At 46.0% G+C, this 12942-nt stretch overlaps 1 non-coding gene and 1 pseudogene across 1 annotated transcript; one reads left to right on the plus strand and one right to left on the minus strand.

The window, feature by feature from the left end:
* LOC120041035 overlaps positions 1-12942 on the plus strand; it is a 74224-nt pseudogene that overhangs the window by 38808 nt on the left and 22474 nt on the right.
* trnaa-ugc lies at positions 10852-10927 on the minus strand. The gene has a single exon. It is a non-coding gene; the product is annotated as a tRNA-Ala (tRNA).

Raw genomic sequence — 12942 nt, forward strand, 5'->3', positions numbered from 1 at the left:
CTTAGAGAGAGGAGAGAGGACAGAATGGGGAGAGGAGAGAGAACGGGAGAAAGAGAGGACAGAGAGAAAGAGAGAGAGTTGATCACTTCTGACGAGAGAGAAGAGGAAGGGGAGGGGAGAAGAGGAAGGGGAGGGGAGAAGAGGAAGGGGAGGGGAGGAGGGGAGAAGAGGAAGGGGAGGGGAGGAGAGGAGAGGAAGGGGGAGGAGAGGAGAGGAAGGGGGAGGAGAGAAGAGGAAGGGGAGGAGAGGGAGGGGAGAAGAGGAAGGGAAGGGGAGGAGAGGAGAGGGAGGGGAGGGGAGGAAGGGGAGGGGAGGAGCGGAAGGGGAGGGGAGGAAGGGGAGGAGAGGAAACAGGGGAGAAGAGGAAGGGGAGGAGAGGGGTGAAGTGGGAGGGATGGGAGAAGAGGAAGGGGAGTGGAGGAGAGGAAGGGGGGGAGGAGAGGAAGGGGAGGGGAGGAGAGGAGAGGAAGGGGAGGAGAGGAAGGGGAGGGGAGAAGAGGAATGGGAGGGGAGAAGAGGAAGGGGAGGAGAGGAAGGGGAGATAGATCCCTAGGCCCCCCCCTTCTCCTCCTCCCCTTCCTCTCCTCTTCTTCCTCTCCTCTTCTTCCTCTCCTCCCCTTCCTCTCCTCCCTCTCCTTCCTCTCCTCTCCTTCCCCATACTCCCCTTCCTCTTCTTCCTCTCCTCCCCTTCCTCTCCTCCACCTTCCTCTCCTTCCTCTCCTCTCCTTCCCTGTCCTCCCCTTTCTCTCCTCCCCCTTCCTCTCCTCTCCTCCCCCGTCCTCCCCTTCCTCTCCTCTCCTCCACTTTCCTCTCCTTCCTCTCCTCCCCCGTCCTCCCCTTCCTCTCCTTCCTCTCCTCCCCCGTCCTCCCCTTCCTCTCCTCCCCTTCCTCTCCTCCCCTTCCTCTCCTCCCCTCCCTCCCCTTCCTCTCCTCCCCATTCCCCTCTTCCCCTCCCCCTTCCTCTCCTCCCCATCCCCCCCTTCCTCCCCATCCTCTACTCCCCTTCCTCCCCTCCCCCTTCCTCTACTTTCCTCCCCCTTCCTCTCCTCTCCCTTCCTCTCCTCTCCTCCGTCTTCCTCTCCTCCCATCCCCCTTCCGCTCCTCCCCCCCCTTCCTCTCCCCCCCTTCCTCTCTCCCCCTTCCTCTCCTCCTCCCCCTTCCTCTCCTCCTCCCCCTTCCTCTCCTTTCCTCCCCCTTCCTCTCCTCCCATCCCCCTTCCGCTCCTCTCCCCCCCTTCCTCTCTTCCCCTCCCCCTTCCTCTCCTCCCCATCCTCCCCTTCCTCCCCTTCCTCCCCATCCTCTACTCCCCTTCCTCCCCTCTCCTCCTCCCCCTTCCTCTCCTCCTCCCCCTTCCTCTCCTCTCCTCCCCCTTCCTCTCCTCCCATCCGCCTTCCGCTCCTCTCCTCCCCCATCCTCTCCTCCCCTTCCTCCCCTCCCCTTTCCTCTCCTCCTCCCCCGTCCTTCCTCTCCCTTCCTCTCCTCTCCCTTCTTCTTCTCCCCTCCCCCTCCCCTCCCCTCCCTTCCTCTCCTCCCCCTTTCTCTCTTCCCCTCCCCCTTCCTCTTCTCCCCATCCTCCCGTCCCCCTTCCTCTCCTCCACTAGCCTTGACCTCTTCTGTGTAGTCAGGAAGTAGAAATTGTGGGAGGGAGGGATGGAGGGAGGAAAAGAGAGAGAGTGTGATGCTATCACTACCTGTCCTGCTACTGCATCCATCATGGTTTATCAGATCACTCTCTCACACACACTTCCTCCTCTGCAACCATTGCACTGAAGCCACAGATAAAATTCTAATTATCTCCTCCCCCTTCCTCTTCTCTCCTCCACCTTCCTCTCCTTCCTCTCTTCCTCCCCCGTCCTCCCCTTCCTCTCCTCCACCTTCCTCTCCTTCCTCTCCTCCTCCCCGTCCTCCCCTTCCTCTCCTCTCCTCCCCCTTCCTCTCCTTCCTCTCCTCCTCTCTCATCCACCCCGTCCTCCCCTTCCTCTCCTCTCCTCCCCTTCCTCTCCTTCCTCTCCTTGTCCCCTTCCTCTCCTTCCTCTCCTCCCTCCTTCCTCTCCTCTCCTCCCTCCGTCCTCTCCTTCCTCTCCTCTCCTCCCTCCTTCCTCTCCTCCCTCCTTCCTCTCCTCTCCTCCCTCCTTCCTCTCCTCCCCCTTCCTCTCCTCTCCTCCCCCTTCCTCTCCTTCCTCTCCTCCTCCCCCGTCCTCCCCTTCCTCCCCTTCCTCTCCTCCCCCTTCCTCTCCTCCCCTCCCCCTTCCTCTCCTCCCCTCCCCCTTCATCTCCTCCCCATCCTCCCCTTCCTCCCCTCCCCATCCTCTACTCCCCTTCCTCCCCTCCCCCTTCCTCTCCTTTCCTCCCCCTTCCTCTCCTCTCCTCCTCCCTCCTCCCCTCTCCCCTTTCTACCCTCTCTCTCCTCCTCCCCTCCTCTCCTCTCCCCCTTCCTCTCCTCCCCTCCCCCTTCCGCTCCGCTCCTCTCCTCCCCCTTCCGCTCTGCTCCTCTCCTCCCCCTTCCTCTCTCCCCCTCCCCCTTCCTTTCCTCCCCCATCCTCTCCTCCCCTTCCTCCCCTCCCCTTTCCGCTCCTCCTCCCCGTCCTTCCTCTCCTCCCCTTCCTCTCCTCTCCTCTCCCTTCCTCTTCTCCCCTCCTCCCCTCCCTCTCCTCCCCCTTCCTCTCTTCCCCTCCCCCTTCCTCTTCTCCCCATCCTCCCTTCCCCCTTCCTCTCCACTAGCCTTGTCCTCTTCTGTGTAGTCAGGAAGTAGAAATTGTGGGAGGGAGGGATGGAGGGAGGAAAAAAGAGAGAGAGTGTGATGCTATCACTACCTGTCCTGCTACTGCATCCATCATGGTTTATCAGATCACTCTCTCACACACACTTCCTCCTCTGCAACCATTGCACTGAAGCCACAGATAAAATTCAAATTATATACAAATTAGCCTGTGTGTGTGTGTGTGTGTGTGTGTATGTGTGTGTGTGTGTGTGTGTGTGTGTGTGTGTGTGTGTGTGTGTGTGTGTGTGTGTGTGTGTGTGTGTGTGTGTGTGTGTGTGTGTGTGTGTGTGTGTGTGTGTGTTAGAGAGAGAGAGAAAAAACACATTACATCAGAGGCCTGAGGGCACTGAGATTAGTTTACCCTAAAACACTGTGCTGTTTATTCACACACACACACACACACACACACACACACACACACACACACACACACACACACACACACACACACACACACACACACACGCACACACACACATAAAAAAAAGCACACACAGAGGCAGGGAGGGAGAAAGAGGTGCTGTTTCCTGTTTTAGGAAGACAAAAAGACAAGCAGTAGAGACCAGTAGAGGCCAGTAGAGAGCAGTAGAGGCCAGTAGAGACCAGTAGACACCAGTAGAGACCAGTTGAGACAGTAGAGACCAGTTGAGACAGTAGAGACCAGTAGAGACTGTGGAGACCAGTAGAGACCAGTAGAGACTGTGGAGACCAGTAGAGACCAGTAGAGACCAGTAGAGAGCAGTAGAGAGCAGTAGAGACCAGTAGAGAGCAGTAGAGACCAGTAGAGACCAGTAGAGACTGTGGAGACCGTAGAGACCAGTAGAGACCAGTAGAGACCAGTAGAGACTGTGGAGACCAGTAGAGACCAGTAGAGACCAGTAGAGACCAGTAGAGAGCAGTAGAGACCAGTAGAGAGCAGTAGAGAGCAGTAGAGAGCAGCAGAGACCAGTAGATACAGTAGACACCAGTAGAGACCAGTTGAGACAGTAGAGGCCAGTAGAGACCAGTAGAGACTGTGGAGACCGTAGAGACCCGTTGAGCCTGTAGAGACCCGTTGAGCCTGTAGAGACCCGTTGAGCCAGTGGAGACAGTAGAGGCCAGTGGAGACAGTAGAGGCCAGTGGAGACAGTAGAGGCCAGTGGAGACAGTAGAGGCCAGTGGAGACAGTAGAGGCCAGTGGAGACAGTAGAGACCCGTTGAGACTGTAGAGACCCGTTGAGACTGTAGAGGCCAGTGGAGACAGTAGAGGCCAGTGGAGACAGTAGAGGCCAGTGGAGACAGTAGAGAGACATGAAGAGAAGACTGGAAAAACTAATGGTGTGTGTTTGTGTTATAGGTCTGAGGAGGACTCAGAGGGAAACAGAGATGTCTGTGGGGACAGCTTTCTCCAGATGAAAGCATTAGATAGGCTCACCTCCACGGTTAGTTGTGTGTGTGTGTGTGTGTGTGTGTGTGTGTGTGTGTGTGTGTGTGTGTGTGTGTGTGTGTGTGTGTGTGTGTGTGTGTGTGTGTGTGTGTGTGTGTGTGTGTGTGTGTGTGTGTGTGTGTGTGTCTGAAATGAGCTGCCATACTGATTGTGTATGGTCTGTCTCTGCAGGTGCAGAATGAGCTGGCTGTTGCTCTCGCCCGCAAGGCTCGCAAAGCCAGTGAGTTACTGTATTATGTGTGTTTGTGCCACTGTGAGATTTCCTTTAGTTTCAGCAAATCAAATATTTGTTTTAGTTGTGGCTTTGTCCTGACAGCTGTCAATCTAACATGGTTGTAGTGGCAGAGCAGGGTGGCCCAGAGTCACCGGACGCCATCCCCCGGGAGACACCCACACCCAGCGACGAGAACACCACGGTAGGACACTTACACACATACACACACTAACGCAGGAGAGGAGAGGAAGTCTGTCTAAGGCAATATTCAATGTACCATTCTGTCTACATACGGATGGCCATATCGCAATGAAGCAATACCAATGGACCTTCGTTCCTAACTCTATACAATACCAATGGACCATTCTGTCTATAGCATATCAATGTAAAACCATTCTGTCACTATACAATACCATGGACCATTCTGCTATACCAATCTGGACCATTCTGTCTATACTACAATACCAATGGACCATTCTGTCTATACATACCAATGGACCCATTCTGTACTATACTCTATACAATACCCAATGTAGCCATTCTGTCAATACAATACCAATGAACGTCACAATTCATGTCTATACAATAATCAATGGACCATTCTGTCTATACATACAATGGACCTTCGCCTGTACATACCAAGGCATTCTATCACGGACCATTCTGTCTATACAATATCAATGGACCATTCTGCCTATACAATACCATGCACCCTTCTGCTATACAATACCAATGGACCATTCTGTCTATACAATACCAATGGACCATTCTGTCTATACAATACCAATGGACCATTCTGTCTATACAATACCAATGGACCATTCTGCCTATACAATACCAATGGACCATTCTGCCTATACAATACCAATGGACCATTCTGTCTATACAATACCAATGGACCATTCTGTCTATACAATACCAATGGACCATTCTGTCTATACAATACCAATACCATTCGCTATACAATACCAATGGACCATTCTGTCTATACAAGACGCAACTGGACCATTTCTGTCTATACATACAATGGACCATTCTGCTATACAATACCAATGGACCATTCTGTCTATACAATACCAATGGACCATTCTGTCTATACAATACCAATGGACCATTCTGTCTATACAATACCAATGGACCATTCTGTCTTAACAATACCAATGGACCATTCTGTCTATACAATACCAATGGACCATTCTGTCTATACAATACCAATGGACCATTCTGTCTATACAATACCAATGTGACCATTCTGTCTATACAATACAAGGACATTCTGGTCTATACAATACCAATGGCACGCTAATTCTGTCTATACAATATCAATGGACCATTCTGTCTATACAATACCAATGGACCATTCTGTCTATACAATATCAATGGACCATTCTGTCTATACAATACCAATGGACCATTCTGTCTATACTCTATACAATACCAATGGACCATTCTGTCTATACAATACCAATGGACCATTCTGTCTAAGCAATACCAATGGACCATTCTGCCTATACTCTATACAATACCAATGGACCATTCTATACAATACCAATGGACCATTCTGTCTATACAATACCAATGGACCATTCTGTCTATACAATACCAATGGACCATTCTGCCTATACAATATCAATGGACCATTCTGTCTATACTCTATACAATACCAATGGACCATTCTGTCTATACTCTATACAATACCAATGGACCATTCTGTCTATACTCTATACAATACCAATGGACCATTCTGTCTATACAATACCAATGGACCATTCTGTCTATACTCTATACAATACCAATGGACCATTCTGTCTATACAATACCAATGGACCATTCTGTCTATACTCTATACAATACCAATGGACCATTCTGTCTATACAATACCAATGGACCATTCTGTCTATACCTAACAATACCAATGACCATTCTGTCTTACAATACAAATGACCTATTTTCTGTCTATACTCTATACAATACCAATGGACCATTCTGTCTATACTCTATACAATACCAATGGACCATTCTGTCTATACAATACCAATGGACCATTCTGTCTATACAATATCAATGGACCATTCTGTCTATACTCTATACAATACCAATGGACCATTCTGTCTAACACTCCACATGGACCATTCTGTCTATACAATACCAATGGACCATTCTGTCTATACAATACCAATGGACCATTCTGTCTATACAATACCAATGGACCATTCTGTCTATACAATACCAATGGACCATTCTGTCTATACAATACCAATGGACCATTCTGTCTATACAATATCAATGTACCATTCTGTCTATACAATACCAATGGACCATTCTGCCTATACAATACCAATGGACCATTCTGTCTATACAATATCAATGGACCATTCTGTCTATACAATACCAATGGACCTTCTGCCCTAATAAACCAATGTTAACAATACCCAAATGGACCAGTCTGTCTATACACATCTCATGGACCATTCTGTCCATACAATACCAATGGACCATTCTGTCTATACAATACCAATGGACCATTCTGTCTATACAATACCAATGGACCATTCTGTCTATACAATACCAATGGACCATTCTGTCTATACAATACCAATGGACCATTCTGTCTATACAATACCAATGGACCATTCTGCCTATACAATACCAATGGACCATTCTGTCTATACAATACCAATGGACCATTCTGTCTATAAATACCAATGTCCATTCTGTCTATACAATACCAATGACCATTCGTTATACAATACCATGACCATTCTGTCTATACAATACCAATGGACCTTCTGTCTATACAATACCATGACGGAAACATTCCGGTCTATACAATACCATTGGACCATTTCTGTCTATACATACCAATGGACATTCTGTCCTATACAATACCAATGGACCATTCTGTCATACAATACCAATGGACACATTCGTCTTACATACCATGGACCTTCTGCTATACAATACCAATGGACGCATCTGTCTTCTACAAACCAATGGACCATTCTGTCTATACAATACCAATGGACCATTCTGTCTATACAATACAATGAACCATCTGTCGTATATACAATACAATGTACCAGCTGGTCTATACAATACCAATGGACCATTCTGTCTATACAATACCAATGGACCATTCTGTCTATACAATACCAATGGACCATTCTGTCTATACAATACCAATGGACCATTCTGTCAATACAATACCAATGAACCATTCTGTCTATACAATACCAATGGACCATTCTGTCTATACAATACCAATGGACCATTCTGTCTATACAATACAATGACCATTCTGTCTATACAATACCAATGGACCATTCTGTCAATACAATACCAATGGACCATTCTGTCTATACAATACCAATGGACCATTCTGTCTATACAATACCAATGGACCATTCTGTCAATACAATACCAATGGACCATTCTGTCTATACAATACCAATGGACCATTCTGTCTATACAATACCAATGGACCATTCTGTCTATACAATACCAATGGACCATTCTGTCAATACAATACCAATGGACCATTCTGTCTATACAATACCAATGTACCATTCTGTCTATACAATACCAATGGACCATTCTGTCTATACAATACCAATGGACCATTCTGTCTATACAATACCAATGGACCATTCTGTCTATACAATACCAATGACCATTCTGTCTATACAATACCATGGACCATTCTCTATACATACCAATGGACCATTCTGTATACAATACCAATGGACAATTCTGTCTATACAATACCAATGGACCATTCTGTCTTTACAATACCAGGCATTCTGTCTATACATACCAATGTACCATTCTGTCTATCAATATCAATGGACCATTCTGTCTATACAATACCAATGAACCATTCTGTCTATACAATACCAATGACCATTCATGTCTATACAATACAATGGACCATTCTGTCCTATACAACCAATGGACCATTCTGTCAATACAATACCAATGGACCATTCTGTCTAAGCAATACCAATGGACCATTCTGTCTATACAATACCAATGGACCATTCTGTCTATACAATACCAATTGACCATTCTGTCTATACTCTATACAATACCAATGTACCATTCTGTCTATACAATACCAATGGACCATTCTGTCTATACAATATCAATGGACCATTCTGTCTATACAATACCAATGGACCATTCTGTCTATACAATACCAATGGACCATTCTGTCTATACAATACCAATGGACCATTCTGTCTATACAATACCAATGGACCATTCTGTCTATACAATACCAATGGACCATTCTGTCTATACAATACCAATGGACCATTCTGTCTATACAATACCAATGGACCATCATGGACAATTCTTATCACCTCTGTCTCTTTATATCTCTCTCAGGGAGAGGTGGTAGGGAGGGTGTGTCTTAAGGAAAGGGGGCGGGATGTCCTTGTGCTACAGAGAGTGCCATCATCAGTGACATCATCACCTAACCCCGCCTCATCGCCATCAGGGGGAGGAGCCAGGGAAGAAGATGGGGAGAAGAGGTCAGTATCCTACTCTGTCCCTCTCAATCTGTCTCTGTCCCTCTCAACCTGTCTCTGTCCCTCTCAATCTGTCTCTGTCAATCTCAACCTGTCTCTGTGCCTCTCAACCTGTCTCTGTCCCTCTCAACCAGTCTCTGTCAATCTCAACCTGTCTCTGTCCCTCTTAACCGGTCTCTGTCCCTCTCAACCTGTCTCTGTCACTCTCAACCTGTCTCTGTCACTCTCAACCTGTCTCTGTCACTCTCAACCTGTCTCTGTCACTCTCAACCTGCCTCTGTCACTCTCAACCTGTCAACCTGTCTCGGTCACTCTCAAACTGTCTCTATCACTCTCAACCTGCCTCTGTCGCTCTCAAACTGAGACAGAGACAGAGACAGGGAGAGAGCGAGACAGAGAGCGAGAGACAGAGAGCAAGAGAGTGTGAGAGAGAGACAGAGACGGAGAGAGCGACAGAGAGAGAGACAGAGACAGGGAGAGAGCGAGCAAGAGAGAGAGAGACAGAGAGAGAGAGACAGGGAGAGAGAGAGAGACAGAGACGGAGAGAGCGACAGAGAGAGAGAGACAGAGACAGGGAGAGAGCGAGGAAGAGAAAGAGAGAGAGAATAGTTTTCTTGTCTTGAAGGGAGAAAGCAAGACTGTTTGCTGCCTAGAGGGTGTGTTTGTGCTTTATAAAGGGAGTGTGTGTGTATGTATATGTGTGTGTGGGGGGGGGGGGCTGTGGGAGTGCCTCTGGTGTTAGGCAGGGAGAGGGGAGGCCTCAGTACATCTCCTTTTGGCAGTCAGGGGTAGCAGGACAGAGCGCCCTGGCCGGGCATGTTGCGCTAGGGAGAGGGGGTCGTCTGGAGGAATTGTGATGGATCAGAGAACTGTCACACTAGTGGAGGCAGAAGATGAAGAGGCTGGTGATGATGATGATGACCGTAGTAGTAGTAGTAGTAGTAGTACTCTCCCGACCTTCAACGTCCCTTACCTGCGTTACATTGATGATGAGGATGATGAGGATGAAGATGACTGGAGTAGTCTACCTTACATTGATGAGGAAGGGGGGGGTGAGGAGGAAGAAGAGGACAGGAGAGGTAGCAGCTCTGAGGAATACTGCTCCTGCTGTTCCTCCTGTGTTTCTGGCAGGTGTGTGTGCATTCATGTTTGTTGTGTGTGTGTGTGTGTGTGTGTGTGTGTGTGTGTGTGGTGTGTGTGTGTGTGTGTGTGTGTGTGTGGTGTGTGTGTGTGTGGTGTGTTGTGTGTTTGTGTGTGGGTGGGTGGGTGGGTGGGTGGGTGGGTGGGTGGTTGGGTGGGTGGGGTGGGTGGGTGTGCGTGTGTAACTCTTCTCTGTGGGGGTCTGTGTGTAGGTATGTGGTGGTGTCTGGAACACCACTGAAGATTCTGAACACCTGCTGAGTGACCTACGACTGGACGACCAGAGAGGAACGCCGGAGAGCAAAGAGTCTGGTTAGCACATACACATACACACACACCACACACACACACACACACACACACCACACACACACACACACCACACACACACACACACACAACACACACACACACACGGCACACACACACACACACACATACACATACACACACACTGAAGGACTTCATTTGTGTGTTTATAGGGTATCCACCCACTCTGTCCAGGGTCAAAACGTGCTTTCACTTCCTTATGTTATAAAATACATTTTACCAAGACAAATATGATTATTCATGTTCTGAATCGTTCAGGGGGGGTTAGTTAGTTAGTTAGTTAGTTAGTCTCTACCATATCAATAACATTATATCCAAAAAGTCAGATTTCAGAAACGAATACATCTGATAATAAGGACTGAGCTCTGTTGACATAACATTTAAGTCATTTAGCAGACGCTCTTATCCAGAGCGACTTACAAGTACATACATTCATACTTTTTTTTTGTACTGGCCCCCCGTGGGAATCGAACCCACAACCCTGGCGTTGCAAGCGCCATGCTCTACCAACTGAGCCACACGGGGCCCATAACGGTGTTGGTTTCTCCTGAGAACTTTTGAGGATTTTACATTTTGTGGCCGTGGTCTTCAAAGCTGTTTCCGTGGGTCACAACAAGCTAAATTACAATGACACCAAGCTGAATTAAATGTAGAAGGCTTTGAAATAACAAGATATATTAAATGTAGAAGGATGTGAAATAACAAGATATATTAAATGTAGAAGGATGTGAAATAACAAGATATATTAAATGTAGAAGGATGTGAAATAACAAGATATATTAAATGTAGAAGGATTTGGAATAACAAGATATATTAAATGTAGAAGGATTTGATATAAAAAGCTGGTATACATTCAGTGCTCCATTGACGTTTCACAGAGATACGTTTGTTTTTGTGGGAAATCTACTAAAGAGAACAGGAATTCATATGAAAAGTGTACACTAAAATATGAAAAGTGTGTACTAAAATATGAACAGTGTACACTAAAATATGAAAAGTGTACACTGAAATATGAAAAGTGTACACTGAAATATGAAAAGTGTACACTAAATATGAAGTGTACTGAATATGAATGTGTACTAAAATATGAAAAGTGTACATAAATATGAAAAGTGTACTAAAATATGAAAGTGTGTAACTAAATTAAGTGTACACTAAATATGAAACTAAAATATGAAAAGTGTACACTGAAATATGAAACGTGTACACTAAAATATGAAAAGTGTACACTAAAATATGAAAAGTGTACACTGAAATATGAAACGTGTGTACTAAAATATGAAAAGTGTACACTAAAATATGAAAAGTGTACACTAAAATATGAAAAGTGTACACTAAAATATGAAAAGTGTACACTGAAATATGAAACGTGTGTACTAAAATATGAAAAGTGTACACAAGAATATGAAACGTGTGTACTAAAATATGAAAAGTGTACACTGAAATATGAAACGTGTGTACTAAAATATGAAGTGTACACAAGAATATGAAACGTGTGTACTAAAATATGAAAAGTGTACACTGAAATATGAAAAGTGTACACTGAAATATGAAAAGTGTACACTGAAATATGAAAATGCTACATGCCATGTCTCAAAATCAGTATCCATCTGACCTCTATATTGTTTTATGTCCTGCGGATCCGAGAGGAAAGATGAGATCAATGGGAAAGGGAGCCTGGCAGGTGGCCAGTAGCCTTCATTCTTGCACAGAATCCAGAATATCTGATGTGATGCCATTTTCCTGATGTTTCTCCCGATGTTTCTCCCGATGTTTCTCTGGCCTCTATTGATTTATTCACCCTGATTCTGATTCTTATCTACACAATTATTTAGTCAGCCACCAATTGTGCAAGTTCTCCCACTTAAAAAGATGAGAGAGGCCTGTAATTTTCATCATAGGTACACTTCAATACTTATTTTCCACCATAATTTGCAAATAAATTCATAAAAAATCCTACAATGTGATTTTCTGGATTTTTTTTCTCATTTTGTCTGTCATAGTTGAAGTGTATCTATGATGAAAATTACAGGCCTCTCTCATCTTTTTGAGTGGGAGAACTTGCACAATTGGTGGCTGACTAAATACTTTTTTGCCCCACTGTATGTGTATGAGAGTGTGTGTGTGTGTGTGTGTGTGTGTGTGTGTGTGTGTGTGTGTGTGTGTGTGTGTGTGTGTGTGTGTGTGTGTGTGTGTGTGTGTGTGTGTGTGTGTGTGTGTGTGTGTGTGTGTGTGTGCACCACTCCCTCCCCTGCTCTCAAAATATTGCCACGTGTGGCAACACAACGCTACTTTTACTCTCCCTTTCTCTCTCTTTCAATCTCTTTCATTATCTCTTAAATTCTCTCTTTCAATCTCTTTCATTATCTCTTAAATTCTCTCTTTCAATCTCTCTTTCATTCTCTCTTTCAATCTCTTTCAATCTCTCTCTTTCAAGCTCTCTCTCTCTCTCTCTTTCAATCTCTCTTTCTTTATCTCTCTTTCAATCTCTTTCAATCTCTCTCTTTCTTTATCTCTCTTTCAATCTCTCTTTCAATCTCTC

Source organism: Salvelinus namaycush, unplaced genomic scaffold (assembly GCF_016432855.1).
Source record: "Salvelinus namaycush isolate Seneca unplaced genomic scaffold, SaNama_1.0 Scaffold40, whole genome shotgun sequence".
NCBI classification, from domain to species: Eukaryota; Metazoa; Chordata; class Actinopteri; order Salmoniformes; family Salmonidae; genus Salvelinus; species Salvelinus namaycush.